A 25,608-nucleotide genomic window follows, 5' to 3' on the forward strand; every position below is an offset into this window, starting at 1 on the left:
ACTGAGAGACAACAACTTATAAAGTTCCTGCCTGCTGCTTTTATGACCACTTTGCAGACAGAACTATCATTTAAATGGAAGTAGAAAGCATTACCAATCTCCTGAAGATTTCATTGTGATCAAGTTAAATCTGTTTAGAATGGAATAGCTGGGTACAGAACACCTTTAAATGCACCATGAAAAACGTGTTGATACAACAGCCTGTCCCTTCTGTGAAATAGAATTAGAGAAAAAAAACAGCTTTAATGGAAGGGTCTATGAAATTTAGTCTGTGAGGTAGCCAGATTTAAGATAGACTGGGGGTTTTTTGTTGTTGTTTGCTTTATTTTAAAGTAGATAAATCTAAGAATTTTCTTCCTAAAGTTAAATCTTTTTAAAGAAGTAGTCTTGCATAAGCAGGAGGAACTTCAAATGAGGATTGCAGAACTAAACAAAACAGCCCTTGTCCAAAACCCAGTTCCTGAACCCTTCTCTTGGTGGAATATAAGGGTAACAATGTCCCAGCATCCCTCCAGACTCCTTCATGCTTCAGGGTTAGAAAGAGAGCAGCTTCTCTCTTCCCACAGCCCCTAGTTCTCTTGTTTCACACTATGGTTTGTAGCAGTGTTTCAAACACATCAGACTGAGGATGAGAAAAGAGATGCCAGCAAATTTCATTTCCAGCTTTGAAAAAAATTCTGTGATCCAATTGAATTCCATAACTGCATATCACTTGTTATAAAGGCAAAAAAACCCCAACCAAACAAAAACACATTAAGAAGATTCAATAGAAAATGGAATTGGTTTTAGGGCTAAATAAATGCAAGTTAGCTCTGAAATGTCTTTGTTCAGTGGGTCTGAAGAACAATTGAAGTGCATACTTATTCAACAGATTTTTTTAAAAGAAATGTCATTTTCAAAATGACAAATATTAGAATTGACTGAAAGGAGAAATTACAGAATTGAAATTTATGGTGTGTATATATATATATATATATATTTGCAATTATTGTTTAATAAGATGCATTCAGAAGTAGTAAAGATGTAATATGCACTGAAAATAGTAACATGGAAGAAAATTGCATCAAGAAAACAGATTAAATTGGATTTCAAGCCATCCATTACACAGTGGAAATGAGCTTAGAAGAGGAAGATATGGCTTGACGTGCAAAATAATTATTTTAAATGTGTATATGCATTAGAAGGTTGTGTCAACATGCAGGCACTACTCCAGTGACCTTGCCTGGTAGGGCATGGGGAATTTCACCATCAGACTGCTGCAGGCTAATTGGCACTGCTCTCATTTTCCAAAAATAGAATAGTCAACTTTATTTTTTATTTGCAGAGCCCTTTTTCTCTTGGACTATTGCAAAGCTTTTTAATAAGAAACCTTAAAGTGCATTTGTGAAATGAGTCAGATATATTAACTGGTGTGTGGAAGCAAATATAAAGGGGCTTATCAAAGTGATGTGTCAGTGGCAGAGAGAGCTGGCTGGAGAGTTCACAAACAAAACATACCCAAGTCTGGTTAAGCCCTTGGAGGGAATATCCCATTTACTTGAAACTTGAAAAGCATAACAGCACTTATCTAAAGATACTCGTGCCTTCCATTCTATTCTCATCTTTCAACACAGTCAATAATTTGGTTTAGGTTTGACAAACTACATAAACTCTGTTAAAAAGTAATTGATTGAGGGAAAATAATTGTTTGGTTTTCCCTAAGTGTGTCTCTCATCTGGGCATCATGGGTACAGTCAATTCCACAAGTGCAGTGGGAGCTATGCAGGGATTTCACCCCCTGTGACAGCAGGCACAGCTTGACTTTTCCATTTCCTCCCCCCTCTCCAGGAACAAATGGCAGAACTCAGTCTGTGCCATGCCAGCACACTCAACAGAAACCTTTGCCTTCTGAGAGAACAGAAAGCACAGACCCATTTGTTTCTGGTCTAGGAATGGTCTCTCTTCTACCTACCTCAAGCAAATTCATCTCTAAATTAATTACTCAAACCCATCAATCTCCATTTTGAAATACTTCTATGCCAATTACCCTCAGACAACTGTTCCCCAAACTAAACCTCATTGCACTGAAGCTTGGATATGTTCTTCTAACTTCATGTTGTGTTTGCTCTCATGGCAACATCACTCTTCAGCTAAAATACTATTTTCCCTTTTCTGGGTTTTACTTCAACTGTATGTTTGTTGACAGAATCCTTATCTGCCAAAGCTGTTACTTTGGCAAACTCAGTCATTCAGCAACTCTTTGCAGTTGTATGGTCACTTAAGAATGGATTGACACAGCAGAATTATTCAAAGTATTTGCTCTACCTGCTATTTTGCATCCTGTTCTTTCAGAATTCTGCTGTGATGATTATTTGGTCTCAAAAGACCAAATAAGCTCCTTACAATTTTCCTAACCTGATTTCCCTTAGCCATTCTGCCTCCTGTTCCCTGTTCAACATCATCTCCTGATTGAAATGAGGCACAGAGTACTTACACAGTTTTTGGGCTGTACCCAGATTATCTTTAATCTCTGTCCTTCCTCCACAGTAACTTCATTCTCCCCAGTTTCCTTTAATATCCTTTTCCAAGTCTAATTTTCACTCTAAGTCTGCATTTGTAAATTTCTAACACACAGCTTAATTTGATGCTCAGTACTTTCTTGTTAGTTCTTCACACCCAACATCTGTTTTCCTTGCCACTGTTCCTCCTACTGGGCAAGCCTATTTACACATTTAAAAGAGCAATCAGAGATTCAAATGATAGAAAAACACATTTCCTAAATGTGGTACTGCCCTGTGCTTCACAGCTTCCAGGTCAGGTTATTCTAACAGCTTGTTTGTTGTCCTAGAGGAAGCTCTCATTAGACAGATGCAACATTTCCTTTGCTTACTTAGCATTGCTTAGTATTGTACCATTTTCTGTTTATATGTGGCTTTCAAGCTATATTCTGGCTGAAATACCCATTTGTGTTCTATAAAGATTTATGTGGCTTTATGTGGCTCCTATATTCACTCCTAAATGGTGATTAAATGAAACTTTTCTATTTACTCCATGGAAGACATTTATGGATGGAGCAAAAATGAATGTGAAGTACTCTGGTAATTCAGAAGAAAAACACAACAAAAGTATTGGTTTTCTCATGGAAGACATAATTTTTGATATGGTGGTGTAAAACAAACACTAACCAGAATTTCAGCAATAAATAAACTTTTATAACAAGGACAGTAAATTAAGCTTAGATATATTTATACTAATGCAAAAGTTTTCAACTCTGTTTTGTACGTGTTTTGCTAATTTCATTCCTTATATTCTCCACCTGCTCCCACACGTCTAATAACTCCTTATTTAATGCTGCCTTTTGTTGTCTCCCATCATGTTTCTCTTTCATGTCCTTGAAGTGCCTCTTTTTTCCTACTGCAGTTTGTTTTCAGCTCCTACTTTGAGAATAATTTCTTGCTTCAACTGAGGCAACACCTCCATAAAACTAAGCATGTTTTGCCTTGAATATTTTGTGGCAGGCAACTTGGAGCACTGTAAGGTCTCTTTCCACCTCAGTGTGATGGGAGGGGAAGCTGTCCTTTGCAGCATCTGTTGCCTAGCAATGTTTCTCAGGGGCTGTGCTGCATTGTGATCAAAGCTGGAAAGGCTGAGCATAAGGGAAAGCAAAAATTTGGCTTGAAAAACACTGCAATCACAGCACAACGCTGGGTGCAACATTTGTGATTTTTACATGACAGTGGAGAGACCCCAGCACGTGCCATTATGTGCAAAAGGCTTAACTCTGCTTCCCAAGTGCTTGGCATTCCTTGAAGAGAGCAGCTGGACTGCATGGCACGACTCTGCCTGCTCAAGAGTCCAACTGATCCAGCTCAGCCTACATTTCTGGTTTTTTCACATCACCTGAGACATTTTCACTCACCATCAGGTGGCATTAGAGCCAGAGCCCAGGGAGGCAGCACATTTCCTGTGAGAGGCATTGGTACAGGAGGGATGGAGCACCCTGAGTAGCTCTCCTGCTTTTCATCCAGGTGTTGTTCAAAGGTGTGGCTTTGCACGTGCCAGACCATCACTGTGACCCATCTGAGCTATTTCATCACATCCCCTCATCCACTCCAGCCCTTCACTAAAGGTGGGAAAGTTCCCCATACCTTAACACTGACCATGTTGTTTTAAGGCCTAAAAAAGGTAGAGAATAAATCTTGTGTAAGAAGGATTTGTTAATATGGATGATACCCAAGAGGTATAGAATAAATCTTGTAAGAAGGATTTGTTAATATGGATGATGCCCAAGTTACTGGCATGTCAGGCTAAATTTTATTTGTGAGATGATATTAATAACAACACTGCACAAACTTAGATGGAGTGGTTAGTAGAATTCATGATGTTACAGAGAAAATGAGATTAATCAAAAACCAATCCTCTCTCAGTGACATCATCAGGATGTGAATATCTAGATTAAGAGCCATAGCCTAACATAGCATTTTCCAAAACTGTGTTTGTAGTTTGTGTGTTTGGGTTATTTCAGTGTGACTGGGAATTAAATTAGGTACTCATACAAGTGTCTTATCTATGAAGTGACCCCTCAATAGAAACATGAGCATGTACTCAGTTGTTAAAAAATTGCATTCTCTGTGTGGTAGATAAAATTCCAGGGATAAAGATAAGTGAATCATCCTAAAGACAAAACTTCTCAGAAATCCAGAAAGGTTAGCATACAGTAGCTAAAAAATCTCTTGGTAATCTCTTGCCTTTAGGGTTTACAAAATAACAGATTTCATCACCCTGTCTTGCAAAAGCATGAGAGGGAAACATGGTTGAAAGATGATTTTGAATTGCACTTAAAACTTTCAGCACTGCTAGAGAGTTAAGCATATAAGTATCTTCCCTAACTAACCAGCTGCCAAGAAAGGCTCTTCAGTGTTTTTGGAACTCACAGCGACATTTCATATACCATGCTTTTGGCATGTGAACAAAATCCATACCCTGCTGCTTCTCTCTTTCCTGATACTTCCTCAATTAGAAATATCTTAGTTATTTGTCACAGATTTATGTAATATATTTCATAAAAAGAAAATGAGACTTTCAGGGAAAGTAGCATAATCACCCAGCTCCATGATTCCTGTATTTTCAGACTTCAGCCATTCTACAATGCTTGTGAGTTTCAAGTTTAAACTGATCATTTGTTAGATAAGATAATCTTTTAAGAAGAAGAAGATAATCTGATGTTTTGTTGACTGGAGAAGGTTTAATTGAATTTATCTTGATTTGCAACAGCCTTTTTCCTTAACCTTGTGAGCTTGAAAGAGCAGTTTTTCTGTGTTTGGTGTCTGAAGTTTTCTCAGAATGGCGTTTCTGTAGTTCTTCACAAGAAAGGAAGGGAACGAGCCCTCAGAAGTAAAACAAAGAAAATTTTTAGTCTGAAGCTATTTTCCTTTGCAAGGCTGGAGGAGGGAAAGGAGATGGAAACAAGATGGTAACAGTAGAATTATGGTTGAACTGGGAGTCTCACTGGTTCCTATTCTGGTTTTGGACTTTCTTGAGCTTCCACAAAATCTGCTTTATAAATCAGTAAATGAGTGAAGGCTTTTCCTCCACTTTAAACTCTCGAAGGGAAAACATTCATCTTCCTGCTCTTGAAGGCTTGCCTACAATGCAAGTTTTGAGAAATTATGGCTTTATTTGAAAATTTTTGCAAAGCAACTAATAGCCAAGATTGGTCATTCCTCACTACCCTTTTAAATTTGTGCATCTGTGACACCACAGCACCCCAAAAAAGTTACATGATTGATTAGTCTCTCTCAAATTGATGGGCTGGGGACAATTTATTGTGAACATTTTTTCCCCCTCAAAGGGTGGTGAGAAACCATGTAAGAAGCTGTGGGAATAACTGGGACTGGAGACCAACATAGACTCAAAAATCTTCTGTATCATTCATGTGTCTTTTGCAAACCATGCCCATTTTCCAGCTGTTGTGTGCCAGGAGGGAGGGCAGGTGTGCAGTGAGATCCCTGTAGGGGTGCTGCTGTCTCTGGGTGTGCCATGGCACAGACAGGTGGCCACAACAGTCAGTGGCTGTGTCAGAATAGAGTCTAAGGGGTAGTTTTTGTGAGCTCTGCCTGCACCAAATGGACTTCCAACCCAACTTCTGGGCTTAGGAAACCAGTATTCATTTCTAGGAATGGATGTGATATAGGATGAGGGTATATAAGTGTGAATATCCACCAGCCACATTTTGGACCCTTTTTGCAGCCCCCTTTCCCTGTGACTGGAGCCCTGCTCCCTGGCACAGGGCGGCTGGGCAGGACCTGGCATCCTGCTGTTTTCCTGGAAGACATGTTCTGTCCTCTGCTCTTTGACTGGTTGATGGTGTCTCTTGCTGGGTGGGAAAAATAAAATTTCAGCTGTACCCTCAGTGGCTACAAAGATTTTGGAAGAACAAAGGCAGTGCTTGCTGCAGAGCCAGAGGTAACAGAGCAAGGCTTGTTCACTGGGTTTTGCACAAGGGCTGTGGCAGCAAGAAGACATTTTCCATGGGTGAGAGGTGTGTTCAGAGACACTTTACACAGCTGATGATGTGTAAAGCTCTGGTGCCCTTGTGAGTAGTTGTGAAGCCTAGTTGATCCTAAGTGCCTCATCTTCCTAATTTTCATCTACAAGCTCCACTGAATCTTTATTAACCTCCCTGAATGCTTTTCTAGTGTTTCTGGAGAAGGGCAGGGAATTACTTTTACAACCCAAGTGATTTTATGGAAAGGATTGAACTCAGGTCAACAACAACTCATCTATAAGAAGTGCAAGCTTTAGGGAACTGAAACATAAACCCTATCAGAAATGGCACAACCACCTAATTCAGTGTAACTGTGTGGATGTGGAAAACTTTAAAATGATCAAATTAATGATCAATTCTGGCTTTTGCTCTTCCTCTGAGAAGAAAGCATGATGTTTTATTTCCTCTCTGTGCTGAAGAAAAGTGAGAGGCTTTTGCATCCTGGAAGGGAGAGATCTCAGTATTCACAGCCTGTGCATTGCTCTCTGTGAGGGGCTTTATTAAGGAATGGTAGGGGGTGACCATATGGTACCAAAGTATTTTCCAATTTTGTTTCTGCACTATCTTCAAAAGCAATTTTCCATATCCCTGCCTCTTACAATTCTCTATTTTTTCCCCTTGATTCCTTTTCTCTTTTCCCTGATTTTATTTTGTCCTCTCCTTCTACAAGGCCTTCCCTCACTTTTTTCTCCTTCTTTTCTGGTCTGTGCCCAGACTTCAGGTTCTTATGTGTTCTGCCATTCCCTTTCCAGTTCCTGGCCCAGAAATTTGTCAGGTCTCGTGGAATGTTGCTGGGACAGACCTGAAACAGTGGTAGAGTAGGGGAAGGAGTTAAAACTGAAGACTGGAGAGCTTTGAAACAGAACACAATAGTTATTGTGCTAATTTTCATCTCCATAGCAACACTAATGCAATGTTTTTCCCTCACCCCTGGAATTTCCCTCCTATGGTCTCCTCCTGGGCTCAGCCTGGAGACCAGCACTGGCACAGGGACTGGGAGGGTGCCTGTATGGCTTTGGATTGTTGGAAAATGGATGAGATTTGAAGAAATCAGTAGTAACCTCATGATGCAACTCTGTGGGCTGCCCCTGAGGCGTGGGACAGATCTGACCAGGAGTTTGTCACCAAGGAACAGAAAGGGTCTGGTTGAGAAGGTGATGGCAGCTGGTACAATAAACAGCAATTATTCTGTGGGGAGTTTTCACTGAGGTTCTGTGGGGATGAGAGGTCACTGCCTCTTTTATAGGTGACCTCTCAGAGAGACACTCTTGCCTTTGAATGTATTATCCTTGAAATTTGGGTTTAGGTCATCTGAAGGTCTGAGTAAATTGCATAGCAAAAAATTAGATGTTTTGCACTATTGTTTCTGAATTCAAATCATTAATAGTGTGAGACTGTGATTAATGCAAGCTGAGTATCTTAAAATCTGTAGGTACCTTTACATATCTTAGTTTGGGCAATGTATCTTGTAGAAATTAAAGGTAGCTGAAAGCTCAGAGCATCATTCAAACTGTAAAGCAAACCACAATCTCAATTGCATTTTCTCCTATACCTGATATCTCGGTAACTGTAATTACATTATAACAAACTTTGGGGTTTTTTTTTTAACCCTCGTGGTACCATCATACTGAGCAAGAAAATTCTGGGAGGGAGGAGACTTTTTAATTCCACAAATGCAAGTGTCCCAACACTGCTGAACATTGCTGTGCCATTTGGAGAATGCCAGAGGGCAAACTTTGAAGAAGCATAAGAAGCACCAAGAGGGAGAAGAAAATGTTATGAAGTGCTGTTGTGACAGATGGTGAGATGGTAGGCTGCTCTCAGATGGAAACATGTTGAAGAGTTTTGCTTCTCCAGTCTGGAGAGCTTCTTGAGAACAGGCTGGGGGCAAAAACATCCAGGAAGCCTCAGAACAGCTTTAATGTGTGAACTGCAACTGCTGATGGAAGAGTCAGTGAGCAGCTCTCTCAGTAGCTGGAGTGGTTGAAGATGTTCTGGTAGCAGTGCTGGGTGTCCATGAAGATCCATCAGGACTCCTGGCTGGAATTCATTGTGCCTGGGCTGAGAAACATTAATGTCCACAAAACATGGGAATGCAATGGTGATCTTCCTAATAATCAATCAGTGCCATCTGGAGCCAAACCAGCACTTATTGGGAGCCTTTTCTGTCAGCAGACCTTGACTTCTCTTGCAGTGGTGGAGTATCCAGGTGTTCCCTTCTCAGCTCCTGGCCCTGCTGGATGTGACCATCAGCTCTGGCACTGCTCTGGCAGCTAGGATTGAGCACAGAGCTGCTCCTTGGAGCTCTTTACTAGGATTCCAGGTTTGGGCTAAGATGAGATCTCTAGGAAGGTGTGTATTTCTGCAGCTGGAATGCTGCAGTGCTTAAAGTAGGAATGTCACACAGGCACCTCATGGAAACAAGGAGCTTGCAGGTAAACTGAGGGCTCAGTATGGGAGGAAAGCTGCAGGAAAGTTAACTCAAAACACAGAACTGCCTTCTGTATCAGCTGACTGAAATTAAAGTGATGTCATTTTCAAGCAAGTGTTCCATTTCACCAAAAGTTTATATTTACTATTCTTATATACCCTTCTTAGCCTGCAGACATGAGGCATTTCTATTAAAAAAATTTAAAAGGAATAAACCTGGGCATCTTTTACTTTCTCCACTACCTTCTGCCCATCCCTTCTCCCACATTTAAATCCCATAGCCTTAGTACCCAAATTAGAGACCTTCCTCACCCCACATATTCAGAGCCTAGAGTGTACATGTAGTTTGCAGAGCACTGAGTGGGCTTAATGTACCATCAGGCTGGAACGTGTTAGGAGCTAATTCTGGGATGCATGAGCACAGGAATTGTCATGGGAACACAGTCTATAATCAAGAAGTATAAAAATTCCAGTGGGAAACCAGGCTATGGGAGACTTCCATAATGTTGCTCAAAACAACCTTAAAGAGAGAATTATTTTGCAATTATTTCAAAGGAGACACCACGCCATGGAAAACCCTGACTAAGCAAATGGCCTGTAATTAATAAAAGAGGCAACTTTAAAAGAGGAATTTCTTCTAGTTATGTCCAAAGACATAAACCTGCCCTTCTTCTAGACCCACTGATGAGAAAAAAATAAAATTTGAGGAGTTAGTTTCCTTCTGACTGAAATTCAGCTAGTAAACATTGTGTAAAAAATACATTTTCTCACTTTTTTTTTTTTTAACTGACAGAGAGGAAGGTTTGAATTAGCCTACCACATAGACAGATGCTTCCTTTTAATCCAGTTTCCTTGGGAAATTACAGTTACAGGATTGTGCCATTGTCAGTCCTCACGAGCTCCTTTTGAACTCATTGCCCAGTTTCAACTAAACTTGCAGAGAGATCAAGAGTCCCTTTGCCTTTGATGAAAACAAGCAGATACAAGGCAAGCCCCTGTTAATGGAAAGGCCACAGCATGTGTTCAACATATTATTAGACATTAGAGAATCAGTGTGAGGGAACAGAAGGACTGAAAACTTTTGTAAGAACAAAAACTACAGCAAGCAAGCTTCAAAAGTGTCACTGCTCAGATAACTTTTTGGGAGTTGCTGTACTAAGCTCTGTGGTATAAGTACTTGTAATTGTTTTCTAATTCCAACCTGTGCAGGGTCTCCTGATAATTAAAGTGTCAGTGTCTCAGTGATGAAAAGTCACATTGAAAATCAGTGTTCAGTTGCCATTGCTGCTTGCAGAGAAGACTGAAAGGTCTAGTGAAGGTCTGCAGAGGGAGCTGTGAAAGCCTTCTGTCAGCTTGGTGGGAGGGGAGAGCTGTAAGGCCAAGCCACCACTTGTGAATTCTTGTTCTTTACACTTATGGCTGGCTATAGAGAAAATCAGAGGCACATCTCTTGTGTGGAGGCCTCCAGAGCTGCATGTCCTGCTTAAAACTTATTTGTAGTTATTTTGCCTGTTGCCGTACCAACTGAGTGACTGAGTAACCCTGACTGGAAGCTGCAGGGAAGCTCCTCACAGGAAGATCTGGTGCAAGCACTGGCACATCCTCACAGTGCTCAAGTGCCTTTTACTGTTCAATGTAGTTCTTATTCCCACTTCTTTGTTAATCAGGGCAATGTTCCTCACCTTGCTTTATGAGTCAGGACAGTGAGATGCAGGCAGACTAAATGGTTACACCAAGGTCACACATTTTGGCAGAGGATGAAGTTAAACCCAAACCCTCTGAGCTGCAGCCAGTGACTCTGAGAGCTGTGGGAAGGAGCATCCTCAGGCTCTCTGCAGGGTGGAAAGCTCTTCCATGTGCTCTCTGCCCTTCCTCCCTTCTCAAACCAGCTCTCTGATTCCTGCTTGCACTTTTCTGACTGTGCTTTGGCCTGTCAGGTTTCCCAGAACTGACCATTATGCCATCACTTTCAAAATGACTTTTGAGTATAACCCAGTGCAAGACAAACCTGCTTACAAAAATGGCTTGCTGCCTTCCCTTAGAGCATTCATAAACTATGTCCAAAAATACTCCAAAGTAGTTGCTAATAGCCTAGATTGATTCTGACTGTATAAAAGACAAGTAATTTCAAATTATGAAAATTAACTACTTACATAATTTGATTTATTCTGTTGCAGTCTCTGTGAGGATTTAATGATGGTGCCTTATCCCTAGCTCTGCTGCTGCTGCTGAACTGACAATATATCACAAGCGTGATTCAGAAAGGTCTAGCAAGAATGCTGGGGTGGTATGAGGGAAGAACAAGTAGATGATATAGCAGAACTTAAGTTTCAGTCTCTGGCTTGTAATTATTCCATCTTTTTCTCATCATGTTTATCCTCTTGCATTTTGATTTAGCAGCTTCTTTAGGATCATGTTTAATATGTATATTAATATGGATATTTGCAATCTGATTACAATTTTACTGGAATTCCTGGCTCAGACTTGCTGGACTTTTGCAATCCATGAATGATTCCTCTGCCTAAGAGATGACTTTTTTGTGTCCCCACTCCACACCAGCAGGCACAGTCCCCGAGTCCAGCCCAGCTCCTTCCTCTTGCTGAGGAAGATGCACCCTGCAGTCACTTGCAGATGCTGGCATGGAGCACATTCATAGGCCCCTGAAAAGGAGAACAAAGGGATGGTGGTGGTGTGTCTGTGTCTGAGAGACAGCAAGTTAGCAGCAGGAAAACTTGTTTAAATAAGGATTTACTTCTGTGATCAGACACAGAGCCCCATGGCACAGTCTGTGGTACAGCCTCCTCTCTATCACAGAGAATCTGAATCTGGAAAACAGAGACCACACTAGGAATGTTTATATCTTCACAATTTATTTGTTAAGGTATTACCTTTGCTCTGAAAAGGACTCCTCTACCTCCCACTGGCCTCTGCAATCACTCAGCTAAAGTGGAGTAAAAAACAGACAAGCACTTGCACACAGAAAACATTGTGACTTAAGCAAGGGGTACTTAGAAGTAACTTGGAACCTACATTTGCAAACAAACCTAAGGGATAAGAGTAGCTAGCTGGATAACCTTCCAGAAGGCAGAAACATCTTTTGAATCACCTCTTTACTTCCTTTAAGGCATTATCATCACTTTGATCTAAATTGAATTGACTCCAAGCCAGTTTATTGCAAGGTATGAGCTGCTCCCCTGTAGAGCTCAGAGTGACACAGTTCTCCCTCAAAGGCACCAAGTGAGAGGTGAGAACAGACTCCTGTAGTTCCCTCCACGACAGAGACAGAAGAAAAATTGATTTTCACTTTCAGGATAGGTTTAAGAGGTAGATGAGGATGCAAAGACAGGTATTGTTTACCCCCTTTTTTCTCCTCTCTACCCTCAACCAAAACTACCTTCTCTTCCCTGGCTGTGGGGTGGCTGTGCCTGGGAAGAACAGTTCTGCCCACAAAGCCCTCTCCACCCCTCCTGGATATTTCCTTGTTGCAGTTCAGCTGTTTCTGAGCTGGCAGCAATTGCAGGCAAGGAGGAGTCTGAAGAAAATAGTGACAAAGTCTTCTTTACTGAAAGCAAGAGCAATACTTCTTTATCATTGATTGCTACAGCTCTTTAAAGGGCAGAACATCCAGCAGTTGCATTTGACTGGTGTTGGGCCAGAAGATTTGTAACAGGAAACATGGGATATGATCTGTTCTCATTACCACAAAAAGAAGATTTTTTTTCAGTCAGGACAAATAAGCCTTTTATTTCCTGTCTTCTTTTATTACTTCACCAATTTATTAAATTCTTTATTTTTATTTTCTTAATATCCCTGCAATGCCTTAACTTTTTAGGTCAGTGACTCATATCTACAGCTGCATAAGAGCAAACCTCTTCATATAAATGGCTTAATTTTCAGGCTGACCATGTAATTTTATCATTCTTCAAATGATCTATGCTTTTCTAGATTAAATGGATGAGTTTCCAGAAAGTAAATGTGTTTGGGCTCCACAGACAGAGCTTTATGTCAGGTTCCTGCCAAAGAAGCCTGCACAATATTGTCTCAATAAAAAATGAGAAAGTAAAAATCACTTAGTCACAGGTGTACTACACATTAAGATGCAGAAAAGGAATCACTAAATTATGTCATTACATAAGTAGTTCTCTAAGTAAGAGTTAAGGGATTAAACCAGTTGGTCACAACAACAACAAAAAAAAAAAGTTCAGCTTTTATGAAAGGAATTGGTAGTAAAAAAGTCAGAATTATGCTCCTATGAGAAGTAAGTTCTGATGAATTAAAGCAGCTCCTGAAGTTTCCAGTGCTTCTTCCTGTGTAAATGGTGTTTCATCTTATATGTATTTTCAGCACATCTCTCTGTCTGCCTAACTTTTAAACTCAGGCTCTATGCTGTTGTATTGAATTTCAATCCAGATTTCTGAGCCACTTCCACCAAGGTACCTCCCAGATTTATGAGAGAATGAAAATATATGTACTGTTCCCTTCCTTCTTAGTTACATACCTCTTTGATACATGGAAGTCAGATTTCAGCAGACTGATGCCTTCAGGTCAGTAAAATGGTTGTTTTGTCATCTTTATGCATTTAAGTCTATTTTAATTCTACATTTTCCCTGAGAAATTTTCCAGTATTTCATAAAGAGCACTTTCCTGTGACTTTTCCAATGAAGCAGAGATGGGCAATTTCTAAAGGAGCCTTTGGCTGTTTTGAGCTGACTGGGTGTGTTGTAATGGCCCTGCAGAGGGTCACCAGTTTATCCTCACCACACACCTGAGAAGTCAGTCAGCATCACTGCTTGTTATCTGGGGAGATGAGAGGCAAACTCCCTGACCCCCTATATCATCCATAGGCAGGGCTCTGCCTCTTCCTCTCAATCAGTAACATGAAAGGAATGTCACATTTCCAACCTCACAGACTGCAGTGGGATGGACATTCAGTAAAACCCAGGTGATACAGCAGTAGTGGAGACCACACAAGCCTTTAAAGGGAGAGAAGCATCTCTGTGGGTCTCCAGTGGAAAGCATTTTCCAAAAAGTATCAGGACCCATCCTCCTTTCTCCATCCTGGCCTCAGGATATGCCCAGATAAAGCAGACCCAGCCCATTCTTGCAAGTGGGTGCAACACAGACCCTGTGCTTCTGGAGTGTTGTTTTTCTGATTTATCAGGAGTTGCATCCACCAGCCTTCACAGATAGGTCTTGACAAAGAAGAGCTTAATGGGATTGAGTTCTGCAAATGCATATTGAAAAGGAATGAGGAGTTTGCCAAGAATGTGTTCCTCTCTTCATGTGGACATAGATTAAATCCATTGATTTACTTCCTATACTCTTGGATTCCAGCAGAGGTCAGCTCTGCCTGTGCTGGGGATGGAGAAAGCAGTTCAAAGTGTGGGTTCCTGCACACCTTGCAACACAAAGCACTGCTTTCTTCCCACTGCCCCTCACAGCACTAACCCAAGCCCATTTCAGCCCTCCTCTTAAATGGAGATAAAAGAGCTTTGAACCAGAGCATCTCTGTCTTCAGGACTGCCATAAAAGCTGGTTAGAGAGCTCTTCTTGCTGCTCTGTGGCTCCAAGCCTGTTTGAGGACAGCCTGTAATGAGCAGAAGGAGCAGGAGACTGTGACAGTGGTCCTTGGTGAGGTTAAAACTGCAGCAAGATGAAAAACCCCTGAAGAACAAGAAGTTATGTCTGGACTGTGCTTTCCAAATACTGCCATCCTCTTGCAACTATCTTCTTTTATTGCTGTATCAGGATTGTTAAAAAAGCCCCAAATCTGTGCTCAATAACGTGTGGTTAAGGTTTGTTCTGGCAAAAAAAAAAATTGAGTGTATCCACAAATAATTTTACTTCTTTAAATGGCATAATTTTGGTGGATATATGGTCTCCACTAAGATTATTATTTTCTCTGTCAGTTATAGTAGTTCTTCAGCTCTTCAGAACAAAAGACAAGAAATATTTTGAAGCTGAAGGCAAAATGTGTTGACAAAAGCTCTCTAGTTTAACTATATAACCCTGAAAATGTCCAAGTCACATTTTTTATCCTCTTTTCATTTTTAGAGATTAAATCATTGCTACATTGAGATTTTTTGTTAATTGTCATTAGTTATTGACATACTCTACATACTTTTGAAGCTAGAAATTAATGACTGCTTTTCTGAAATAATTTTAACAGAAATCTTTCATGTATCCAGTGATGTGTGCCATTGAGACAGCAGCTGCTTCTGAAGGATAATATCTAAAAAACCCCAAAGAATCTCACTGTAAATCTAATGCCTGGCTTTCTTAAATAATACTTTTCACTTTCTGGTACCTTTTTTGAATTTACCTTCTTAAGACTAAAAACCCGATGAAGTTTCAGCACATATAAGCACCTGTTTTCTTTGCTCTAGTTGGGAGATTTTTGTAGAATGAAATTACTGAAATGACAAAATGTGGTTTGCTTGTTTCTTACATTTTGCTGTATATAACAAGAAATGAGCCACTAGTCTAACAAACTACCAGGAGAGCCAATAAATAGGACTAATGAGGAACAGACTTGACTTGTTACCTGAAAATTGAGAGAAGAAACATAAGCCCACTAGAAACAGGTGATTGAGAGGCACCTTTGTAGTAAACTCTCTCTGTGGGCAGTTGTGCTTTTAGGAGTGTCAGATGGATGTTAGGCAAAGCAAGGAAAGCTGTTTTTCATTTTAGTGCTTGCTCCTCCTGAAGGCATTATCTGTTATAGGTCAAGCAGCTACAGCTGACAGCTTCATAGGTCATCTTAAAAACAAGATATACACCTGGAGCTGTTGCAGCTGATTAAAGATCACGTATCTAAGTGCAGATGACACTCCTGGCTTTTGGGTGACTGCAGTGGATTTGGAATTCCAGTGTGAACAGCACATTGTGTCCCAATACCATATACACACAGAGCCCAGGCTGTTGCTCAGGAGGGACTGTGTAATTGCCTCACCAAAGAGCAAATCATGTTCTGGTAAAGTGACAGCATTTGTAAGGCTCCTGTTCTTTGTTGTTACAAAGGGGATCTGGATGGTCCAGCACTCAGAGGTGCTGGCTGCCACTACAGTCACGAGCAGGCTCCACACTTAATGGCTTCTTTACCTGTCTTTCCTTGGCAGCTGGATCCAAATATAGGTATTTTGTAGGTCAGATTTGTCTTTACACAGAGCTCAAAGCACCATTGACTTTTGTGCCAAAAGCTAATGGATGCATCCTGGGCTGCTCATCTTGCTGTTTCATTTTGTCATCTGCCCAGTGGTTGCCCTGGGCTGAGGAGAGCCTGATCTGCTTTTCCCAAGGAAAAATCTTAGGCTGTCTCTAGGCCATTGACAAAATCTGAAATGCAAACAAAAAACTTCATCTTGAATCACAAATCTCTGGAACAATCAGAAAAAGATGTCTCTCTTGCTGAGAGTTCCCTGCTCCCTAGCTGAAGTGGGGCTGGTGCCCACAATATTCCTGTGAACTCCATCTAGAGCAGTGTGAACAAACAGCTGTGCCTACACTGTGTGGCCATGTGGATGAAATACATTTTCACTGGTTTTTAGGGATTTTTTATGGTTCAAAAGACCTAAGTTGACATGAAGGCTCAATCAGTGGAGTGGTAGTTTGATGGCCTAATATCAAAGGGGGGATAAATCCTTGGACATGGCACAAAGGTTTGTGAGCCCTTGAGAGCAGATCTGCTGGAAGAGTGCTGGAAAACACTATGCAGCACAGAAAGATCTCAATCTGGATATGGCCCTGGCTATTTGGCTTATTTGAAATGTTCTCCTCAACAAATCACCTCTAAATCCACATCTGGCTTTTGTCTTGAAAGGAACTGATTGGCTTTCTGCATAACAGGGTCCAAACAAACTCAAAGTGATACAGTTATGATGATCAGGAGATAGGGATTTAACAGCAAACCAGATAAGTGACAGTGTAGACACATCCTTATTATTGATAGAAAATGGTTGTTTATTTGAGATATAAACATCCTAAAATATTAATTAAAAAAAAAAAAAACAAACCCAAAACCCCATAATCACACAGGGCTTTGGTCTAGATGAAAAGAAACACATTTTGCCTTTTACAAAACAGCAGGGGCCCCTTTTGCCACTGGCAACTGTCAGTCTTCAGGTAATTTCATTATAAGACCTGCAGTACAGTCTTTGAGAAGAGTGAGACTTGACTCATTAAAGGCCTTCAGTAAAAGGCAGAGTGAGAAGGAGCTTGATTTATGACCCTAATGTAAAAATTCTTTGTGCAGAAGAGATGGTAATGAAGCCATTATGTTGGGCAAGCCCAATACAGAAGATTGTTTATGTAGATACAAGTGTTAGGACAGAATGGAAGTCATTTCCCTAGGAAAGAAATCAACAGCCTTAAATGCATCTTTTACAGATACCAAAATGCTATTAGACTTCTAAAGTTTGAGTTTCTTGTTTTCTTGAGAGGATAATTATATTATTTACTTGTTTTCTCTGGTACATTTGAATTTTTTTCTGTGTCACTAAATAATGGCTGTCATTATTTGCTCCTGGCTGCTCCCTTAGATAGCCCCTGGTTCATTCCCTCACTGTTCTGGGGCTGTCACTGGTCCCATTATGGGCACCTGGCTCTGCCTGTGCTTGGCTGTGTTCCTTCTGTGAGGAGTGCCTGTGCTGGGGTCACCTTGGATTCCCAGCATGTCCCCCTTGCAAAGCAGCCCTGCTCTCTTCCCCACGTGCCCAGGTTCAGGATGTGGAGCATCCCTGATACTGGTTTTCTATTTAGCTGCATTTTTTAAGACAGTCTTTAATTCTAACTCAGTTGTTCCATCCATTTGTGTGCCTCCCCAACCTTTCATCACCTGCACACTTAGCAACTTTACAGGTTATTCCCCCAGCTCAACTGTTAATGAATAATTAAACACTAATTTTTATCAAACTATTAATTAAAACACTTCAGGGTACCCAGGAGAGTCTCCTAAACAATTACAAGTGGTGTAAGGTTTATAACATGACAATAGTTGTTATAATGAGCTATTTTTGATTAAAGCTTTCCAGACAATGGTACATCCTCCTAGTATTTTCATCCAACACACATTTATTGCTTTGTGTCTGTGGCACTGTTAAAAGCTTGTGCTGTGCTTACTAGGATTTATTATAAAACAAATTAGAGGCAGATACTCTGATAACTGACTGGGCTGCATCTCTAAGTAATACTGATGTGGTCCAAGTTAGCCTACATCCTTTAGTGGCTGAATTACCCACACACCATGGCCTGAAATCTCTCTCAGGGATCATATTCTGATCACAGATGTCCCGCTTTCAGTTGTCTCTGCTGGTTTCAGAGCACTCCCTTCTCCTCAGTGACTCAGTGAGCCACAGTCATCACAGTGAGTGGCAAACTTGTACTCCGTGGGCTCCACCACCACTGCCTACTGCAGTGGTTTCTCCAAGCCAGGCTGATCTTTTAAAATCTAGCACAAAGCTAAGGATAAGAAAATGAGTATTGATAGCTACTTCCCTCCCCTCCCTCCCTCCCCATATTAAATTTAATCTTACACTTAATACAAATAAACTGGATGGATTTAATGCTATCAAATCAACAGGCTGGTACAAAAAGAGAGTGTGTTTCTTTCCTCCTAGAGGAAGGATCACTCTTATACAGTGATAGATCCAATTATGGCCCAAATATATGTATCTAGAGACCAACTAATGTGGTTATAATGCAAATAAATCATCTGCACTTAAAACTGGAAAATGCTTGTTTTGATGTATTACAGCCACCCTCCAGTAAGTGTCATGCACAGTGGCTTCTTCACTGAGTCAGAAACAACAGCCCAAAGGATTATTGCTGCCCACACAGGAAGTTTTCCAGGCAGGGCAGTGTCAGTGCTTCCATGTGAGTGCAATCAGCAGCAATCCAGCAAGTCAAAACCCAGGAAACTCAAACAGTGGAAGATGAGGATGGATGGGCTGCCTGAAACCTAATTGCTGTGAGGCAAGAAAAACAGCAGGGCTGGGAGGACAGAGGATGCAAGGTGATGCTGAAGTCATGTTCTGCTGCTGGCCATAAGAATGATTCACTGAACAGTGTGTCCTCTGTCAGAGGGAGGGAACAACAACCAGGAACATTTGGCATTCCAGTCCATGAAAAGACCAAAGCCAATTGTCCTGCTCTGCTCACTCAGCTGCTGAAGGAACCAACTACAGACAGCTCTAGGAAGAAAGGAAAAGGAATGAAACTTGACTAAAATGAACTTTTATTTCCACTGCTGTGAAAAAGGGGGAAGGGGATTCTGACTCCTGTAGTTTTGCCTGCAATTGTTATTGCAGACACGACTATGTTACAGGTACAGTAATTTAATACTCTCAGATTCTATTTCGAAGGTCAAAGTGTTCTAACATCATCATATTTTTGACTGTGACTTACAGCAGCAGAGCTTGGAAGTTCTCAAGTCAGGAGAAGCTGCCAAATGAAGCCACACTTCAATAGGTACAAAGTACCCTTTGGCTGAATTCCATCAAATCATAATCCCCTCTCATTACTGCATAAGCATTTCTGGGTGAGGTAGCCAGTTCCAACCCTTCTCACCCATGTCAAAAATCCACATACTAGATCAGATATTTCTGTGATTCCTAGTTTTCATTTCTGCTTTCCTTTCCTCTTTCTCCAGCAGGTCATCGTCCCAATGTTGCTTCACAATTCACCCCAAGGTTTTGTTCATTCACATGGGTTTTGTACTGCCCTCCATGGAACTGTTCTGTGTGTTTGTGTACATATGTAAGCACAGACACCTACTTATTTATGCAAGTAGGCAGCTAAATCACCTTGGCCCCTCTTTGCAGCTCACAGACAGCTCAATAGCAGGATTGTCACTCTGCAATCCAATATTCCCTGTGGCAGAGAATGACTTTTTAACAGTTAGGCACTTAGGGCATAACTGCTGTGTTTGTGCACAAGCCAGCTGACTGGGTGATTCTTTTTGCATGTTTTCACCATCAAACCATTCTATTTTCCATGATCATCACAAATCTAGTTCAGTCAAAGCCTGAAAAGGTAACACTGCCATTTAACATAGTGGAGTAGTGGTTTTTTACAAAATACAATGAATTAAGCACCAGATTCAAAACTCAAGCAGCCATTTTTTTACTTTGATATGCCTTGTCTTAAATTTGGGGGTGCATGCCACTCAAAACTTTCAAAGCTTATCTTGCATTTTGACAAGAAGAAACAATGGTTAAACATAGTCAGCAAGGATACTTTTTTCATATACTGATAGAGCTTTTCAAATTCTCCCATTTTGCAGAGAAGCCAATGATGTGGGAGTCCTTAGGTTGGACTTTTTGTAGTGTTGAGCTGATGCTTCATGGCAGAGCAAGCCTAATTAAAATTAGCCATCCTGTTTTTAATTCTGGGCTTTTGACCTCTCCCCTACAGCAGACCTGCAAATGCTCACACAGGGATGCACAGCTGTAGGAGGCAAACCCAGTTTGATAACTCTTCCATTTCCAAGCCAGCTTCCCAAATTACCATGTGACACACTCTTACTGCAGGCAAGGCAAACTCAAAAGTGTTTAGTCAACTGTAAGGATGTCTAGGTCTGTATGTTTTACTGTACTTCCATGTGCTTTTCTTCCTCCAGTAACTGCAGAACTGAGGACCTAAAGTGAAATGTGGAGGAAATGACCTCCAATTCCATTCTCCTACTCCAGCATTAATTTGTGAGATGAACCATCAAGAAAGTAACACTTGAAATGCAATATATATAATATACACTCCCAACATTTTTTTAAAAATGTGCCCTGGTTTTAATTAAAATGTGAATTATATAGGCAGAAGGACTTGTTTCTCTGCCAGGAGCAAATCTCCAACCATGGACATCAGATGTCTGTGGAAAAAATACTTTGTTTTTTTCATGCATTGAAACTTCCCCAACTTTATTACATTTGGAAATGTAATGTCATAGCAGAGGGCAACATTATGTCTGACATGTATAATTAGTTTACAAAAAAATACAACCAGGGGACACATTTTTGATAGAACCACTTTTTTTTTTTTTTTTATGCAATACTTGCAGGATAATGGATCACATTGATCCTTTCTGCTAAATAGTATGACAAAAAAATGAGCATTTGTATAGAAATGCCATAACAGTTTGAAGCTTCAATTAGAGAGTCTGTAACCTCTGCTTGTGCTCATAAATTACCCTGCAGATGAGAATGTGACACTAAAAAACAAGAGAAAGGCATCCAAAGCCAAGAGATGCAACCCATCACATACTGAAATGCTTTATGTATATGTGTACCCAATGTTAATCACTTCAGATCCTATAGTACAAATTACCTCCAGCAGTTTCTAAAGTTGTATCACAGGTTAAATGGACACCCACAGACAGAGATTAGTCATTTAAAAGACAAAAGTATAAAAACTGATTTCAACTGCTAAAGCTGTCTTAGAGTCAGTTTTTCATGCATTTTGAAGCTGTGCATTTTTTCTCCCAGTTTCTGGGTGAGGGGTTAATAGTAGGGCAAAACACTGAATCTGGCAGCATATGAGGCTTTTTTCCAATAAATACCTTAGAGAAAATTGGGACAAAAAGGTGTTACTCTTTCAGATCAGATAAATTCAGTTGTTGCTTTTAACAGCTGTGCATCAGTAATTTAAAATCATCATTTAAAATGACTGAATTTTAATCTCTTATGCTCTCTCAAACACTAGAACAGTGGTATATCACCCTCAGATGTGGAATTAGCACAAAATGCTGTGAGCACCTGAGAGATGTCCTGTAACCCAAGCTCAAGAGGGACCTCAGTACTGAGAAGTCAGATTCCACATGCAGTGGGTGCCTCCTGCCTGAGTGTATTCTGTCAGCCCTTTCATTTGCTGCCTGGATGAAAACAGAAGCAACTTGGAGCTCTCAGAGAAGGAAGGAGGAGGAAGCATGCAAGGAAACTTGCATATTTGCAGGTTTCACTGAGTGCAGTGAGAGCTGTAGAGTCCAAAACTTCTGGGAATAAAAATAGTAATTACAATGGAACTCCAAAACAACAAAGGCTTGATTAATCTCCTCTTAAAAAAGCAGACTTTTAGGTAAGTCAGAAATCCTATTTTAGATATTGTATTAACTTTTCACAATGGCTTGGTGCTGATTACCTTTTCCCCTCCTTTAACATTCCAAGTGCTTTAGTCTCCACGATCAAAAAGAAGAAACATCCAGATATTCATGACAGGCTTGGTGGAAATCTGGACTTTGCAGAAATCCCTCCAAAGAGAGAGGGTGTGAATGGTAATTGTGAAGAGGCTGGGGTACCAAGAGCAGTTTACTTACAGTACCTTAAAACAACCTGAGGCAAAGGCTGTACCTGTCCAAGTGTTCAGAAAGTAATAAACCTTGGAGTTACTAATGCTCTGAGTAGTGCTGCTGACCAATCACTTAACCCTTAAAGTCCTTTGTGTAGGAGAAAAAATGACTCCTAATTCCATATTCCTGTTTCATGCAACGCTGCAAGAAGTGAAGCATGCAGCATCAGCACACAGAAGTTTGTATGATCACAAACAAAAATATTTTTTCAGCCCCTATGCCAAGTACTTGTCTCTTGGGTCAACAGATATTAGAATTTAGCTGACCAAATTCACCAGCAAATGCATGTTTTATCCCATTTTTAACATTAACAAGATAAATGATGGATGAACACAAGTTTTCCAAATATTAATTTAAATACAGATGTAATCACAGCAGGCAGCAGTTCAGAACAGAAGCTGTGTCAATTGCACGTGAGCTCCTGCCTCCCTGACTACTGAGACTCATATCCAAGGTAAGGTCCCTAAAATATGTGCCCAACAGCAAATATTGTGAATCCCTCCTCCTTTTTCCTTTCCCCTGTATTGTTTGTAGTCCTCTGTGACTCAAAACCTCAACTCCCAAGTCCTGCACTTGGACAGTATCAGGTATGTGCCTGTGCAGGTGAATATGCTCATGCATGTATGGGTGGGTAGGTACATCAATACACGATTGACTTCTCAGAAAGGAAAGAAACACAATCAATGAAGAGCAACAGATCTACCCTGAGCTAAGTTTTCCCAAGTCATACTTCAAAGTTTAGCCCACATTTTACAGCAAAGTTCAGGTCACTAATTTTTACCAACTATGCAACTGATGCTCTCATGTTCTCTTATTTGATGAAAATAAGACAGTCTTTTCTCCATGTATACATTCTATTTTTCAAAAACTAGCCTCTTAATTTTATTTTCCTCAAGTAAATATCTGCTGGATTAATATTCCAAGAAAAAGAATAGCTTATAGTAGCAAGCATAAGTATCTGTGAAATTATAATACCTAACAAAGCAAAGACATATAATTTCCTAAAGTTGGTTTTCATAATGTGCAGTCTCATAAAGCATCCAACCAATACAGGGACAGTATAAAATGAATTTCCTTCTGAACAAAAGCCCTCTGGATTATGAAGCTGTACAAATTGTATGACCTGTACAAGTGAGAGCATGCTTCTATCCCTGAAAAGACAACTAAATCATTACAGGGCTAAGAAACACTATTTGATTTGGGTTAGATGATCTCTGGGCAGAATCCACAAGTTAAATTAGGATGAAAACAGAACACAGTTCACTTGTTAACATCATAAACTAAAGAGATTCAAAGCCTAGTTGGAATCTCAGCTGGGAATGCCAGCATACAAAATCCATCAGCCTACAAGTCTGTGTATGTGTAGCATACACACATCTTTGCTGTATTATCGGCAAAAATTAAAGCAAAAGCAAACTCAAGAGAATGCTGCCAAAAAAAGGAAATCTCACCTACGTTCAGGTTGGTAAAGCAAGTAAACATATTCACAAGGCTGGTATGAACTAGGAACGTCTTAATTCCTCACTCCAACTTTAGCAAAAAGCAGAAACGGAGTCCTCCTCTGTTTCAAACCCCAATATTTCAAGTTCTCCGGCAGCACAAGACCAGATAATTAACAAAAACCAAAGGATGACGAAATGAAGCCAGATAAATAATAAATACCTACATACATAAGCACACAGCAAGCAAGAAAATGAGAAGTTAGCTAGATTTACCGTTTTAATTATCCAAGTGGGTGGTTTGTTTGGGTTTGGTTTTTTTGGGTGGGGGGAAACGTCGGGAGCTGTATTCATCCATACGCATCCGCACCGCGGCAGGCGCCGGTCCCGGAGCGCGGAGAGCGAAGCGCTTCCCACCGCAGCCCCCGCCAAAAATGAAAACGAGAGAAGGCGGGGAGGGGCGGGGAAGCGGCAGCCGGCGGGGAAAACCCCGGCACCGCCCCGAGCGCTCCCGGCCCGGCGCTGCGGCTCCGCGCTGCCCGCAACCTGCGGGGATGCTCGGCGGGATGGGTATACCGGGATAGGATGCCCGGTGGGATGGGATACCCGGAGTGATGGGATGCCCGGAGGGATGGGATGCCCGGCAGCATGGGTATACCGGGATAGGATACCCGGGGTGCCCGGCAGCATGGGTATACCGGGATAGGATACCCGGCGGGATGCCCGGGATGCTCCACCCGCGCCTCCCGGGATGCGCCCACCTGCAGCCCCGGTGCGATGCTGACCGCGGACCCTGCGCTTGTGCCGCCTCCGTGGCTCCAGGGCTGGGAGGGGCCACGCGAGTCCTCCGGAGTGGGGAAGGGTTCTAGTGTATCCTAAATTGGGGGGAAAGGCTGCTGCCTGGAGCGGGGATGAAGGGAAGGTCTGTTTCAAGCGCCCGACTTGTGTGGGATTTGGGATCTTCACAAGTGCGTGCTCGTGGGTGAGGCTTTAACCTCCTCCCAAATGTTACGACCGGGCTGTGAGGAAAGGGTGCCAGGGTGCGTGTGAAGTGATGCAGAGGTGGACAAGCAGGTGCTCAGCTCCTCTGCAGAGAAAGAGCGGAGCTGTCAGAGCCTGAAGCAGTGATACCTTGCCGAGGAGCCCAGACACGCCTGGGAGCTGTGACCTGCTGTCCCTGGGCTGAGCCCCAGCTCCTCTGCACCCACCAACACTCGGTGCCTTCTCCCTCCCTCCCTCCCTCCGTCCCTCCCTCCCTCTTCTCGGCCCTCAGCGCTGGAACTCGGGCTCAACAGCTCTCCGTGGTTGTTTCCAGCCCATCATCTGAGAGGGCTGAGAGCCACACAACCTGTTTGCAGGCAGTGCTTTGAGCCCCTCTTTGCATGCTGTTTGCAGTTCCCTTCCATGGTGCACGTTTTACCTTGGTGCCAAGTAATCCAGGGTGCTACTCAGTGCACTTTCCTTTAGCCCATGTTTCTTGTCTGCTTGGACCTCTATCTATATGAGATTTTGTTTCTGAAGCAAACCCAAAATGTGTTTCAGTGAAACCAGCCCCTACATCCCATTGCAAATATTCATTTCGCCAAAGCTTTAAAGAGTTGAAAGTACTAGAAGGTAATTTCTAATATTATTTATTAAGAAAAGCAAAGCAAAGCCTTTAAAGACAGAAGTTCTAACAACTACCTGCATCACACACCCACATTTTAGCTTCATCAGTCCAATTAGATGCAGTTTCATTTAGTGCCTGCCAGTGCTGAACTTCCTGCTTAGGACCTGTCTTCTGCAGGCTTTTTAAGTTCCAATTTTATATGAGCTGAAGCCTGTTTTTCTTTTTGCAAGTTTTGGCACTAATACAATCTCCTCTCTCAGCTACATGCATC

General features: G+C 41.4%; 1 protein-coding gene across 3 annotated transcripts in view; it reads right to left on the minus strand.

Annotated features, from left to right (window-relative positions):
* The window catches only part of HTR1F (5-hydroxytryptamine receptor 1F), a 102,869-nt gene extending 78,711 nt beyond the window's left edge, over nucleotides 1-24,158 (minus strand). The window contains exon 1 of one of the 3 annotated variants that reach the window (XM_056493343.1): nucleotides 24,005-24,158. The gene's annotated coding sequence lies outside the window, so the exon portion shown is untranslated. The remainder of the gene's footprint in view (nucleotides 1-24,004) is intronic. The other 2 variants (XM_056493352.1, XM_056493369.1) reach the window with 2 other exon arrangements.
* Between the last annotated feature and the right edge of the window lie 1,450 nt (nucleotides 24,159-25,608).

The sequence above is a fragment of the Oenanthe melanoleuca genome, chromosome 1 (genome assembly GCF_029582105.1).
Source record: "Oenanthe melanoleuca isolate GR-GAL-2019-014 chromosome 1, OMel1.0, whole genome shotgun sequence".
Taxonomy (NCBI): Eukaryota; Metazoa; Chordata; class Aves; order Passeriformes; family Muscicapidae; genus Oenanthe; species Oenanthe melanoleuca.